Source organism: Pleurodeles waltl, chromosome 3_1 (genome assembly GCF_031143425.1).
Source record: "Pleurodeles waltl isolate 20211129_DDA chromosome 3_1, aPleWal1.hap1.20221129, whole genome shotgun sequence".
Classification (NCBI taxonomy): domain Eukaryota; kingdom Metazoa; phylum Chordata; class Amphibia; order Caudata; family Salamandridae; genus Pleurodeles; species Pleurodeles waltl.
Window position 1 is genome coordinate 257863010 of NC_090440.1, and position 2398 is coordinate 257865407.

The following is a 2398-nucleotide window of genomic DNA, read 5'->3' on the forward strand; positions in this document are numbered from 1 at the left end:
TTGGGCATCCACTGCTCCTCAGACAAGCTTTTCCAGTTATATCTGTTGCTTGCTAAGTACATCGGGCCACTCCCACACAATGAACCTTGTCACGCTAGCAGACTGTTCTTTAGGCTAAAAAAGTAATTTTTTGCTAAGGAGCCTTTCTCACACAGAGGGAATATGTTTATTGCGTGAACGGGAGGTTTGTTTCAGGATCACTATAACAAGGTGCTAAGGTCACGAGACCTATCTGCGCCTGGAGTTCACAGACTGGTCCACTTATAATTATGGTGTAGGAGATCCTGCAGACGACCATTAAGAAATGTGCATTTCATGGCTATAAAGTACTCCAGCAGATTCAGATCATGGAGCATATTTAACATGGTTGTGTGTCCTCCTTGCACCACACAAGGGAGCGCAAGGGCAAGGCAATACCTAGAAATACATTGTCCAAGCAATGCAAGGCCAACTTGCATGGCCTTTCGTGGCTTGTAAATGTGGAGTAACGCAAGGAAGCTCAAGTCCCTGCGCTTCTTTACTCTGCCCCAGGGAGGCATTCTGTGGGTGTTCCTACGCATCCACCAGTGGATTTTGGCACATTCACAGATTTACCATTAGTGATAGACCTGAGAATCTGTCAAAATGTTATGCCTCCCATGGGAGACGAAATAAGAAATATGCTTATTTCTCCTCGTTTTTTTACTTTTTCCGCGTGTGCTGCATTCTACAGCAGTTTGTGCGCCAGCAAATGCGAAGAGAAGGAATGCACTGTTTAATATTAAATATGGCACATTCCTTCCCCCTCCCTTTCACGCAGCACAGTGTAGAAAGGTGGCTTGCTGCATGGCATTGCATGAATATTTGATAAATATGCCCCACAACATCTTCCTTTTAGTCAACAATGTCCACTTTATGTGTCATTCCAATGCACGTGCTGGCTTAATATACATACATGACTTGCTTCTCTGGGCCTCCTACGTTTCCCTACAGGCTTAGTTGCTCAGGAGAGGGCCCAAATACCCTAGCTTATTACAATAAGTTATTCCATACAACTCTTTACTGCTTACTCGTGATTTTTATCAACTGATCTTTGCTGCAGTCCTTGCTGTTTGAGGAGCATCCAACTCCTCACACCAGCCTTGCAAGCCACCAATATGCATGGCATAAATATATTGCATATAGTAATGCCATGCAATTGAAATCAATCAATCAATCAATCACAGACATTTATAGAGCGCGCTACTTACCCGTTAGGGTTCCAAGGCGCTGGGGGGGGGGAGACTGCTACTGCTCGAAGAGCCAGGTCTTGAGGAGTCTTCTGAAGGCGAGTAGGTCCTGAGTCTGTCGGAGGTAGGTAGGGAGCGCGTTCCAGGTCTTGGCGGCGAGGTAGGAGAAGGATCTGCCGCCGGAGGTGGTTCGTTGGATGCGGGGGACGGCGGCGAGGGCGAGGCTCGCGGATCGCAGTTGGCGGGTCGGTGTGTAGAAATTAAGTCTGTCGTTGAGGTAGGTGGGGCCGGCGTTGTGGAGTGCTTTGTGTGCGTGGATAAGGAGCTTGAAGGTGACCCTTTTGTCGACGGGAAGCCAGTGGAGCTCTTTGAGGTGAGGGGTGATGTGGCTGTGTCGGGTTGCGTTGGTGATGAGTCGGGCTGAGGTGTTTTGGATGCGTTGGAGTCGTTGGAGGTGTTTTGCTGGGATTCCTGCATAGAGTGCGTTGCCATAGTCCAATCTGCTGCTGACGAGGGCGTGGGTCACTGTCTTCCTGGTGTCGGTCGGGATCCACTTGTAGATCCTGCGGAGGGTGTTGTAGCAGGAGGAGTTGACGGCGCTGACTTGTCTGTCCATGGAGAGTGCAGAGTCGAGGATGAATCTCAAGTTGCGGGCGTGGTCGGTGGGTGTCGGAGCTGTTCCAAGGGTGGTGGGCCACCACGAGCTGTCCCAGGCAGAGGGGGATGTCCCAAGGATGAGGATTTCTGTCTTGTCGGTGTTGAGTTTCAGGCGGCTATTTCTCATCCAGCCGGCGACTGCTTTCATTCCTTCGTGGAGGTTGGCTTTGGCGGTGGCGGGGTCGTTGGTGAGGGAGAGGATGAGCTGGGTGTCATCGGCGTAGGTGATGATGTTAAGGTCTTGACGGCGGGCCACTTGTGCGAGGGAGGCCATGTAAATGTTGAACAGCGTTGGGCTTAGGGAGGAGCCCTGGGGGACGCCGCAGATGATGTTGTTGGCTTCTGAGCGGAAGGGTGGGAGGCGGACGGTCTGTGTTCTTCCGGAGAGGAAGGAAGAGGTCCAGGCTAGGGCTTTTTCCTGGATGCCGGCTTTTTGGAGGCGTGATAGTAGGGTGCGGTGGCAGACCGTGTCGAAGGCTGCTGAGAGGTCTAGGAGGATGAGGGCGGAGGTCTCGCCGTGGTCGAGTTGGCGT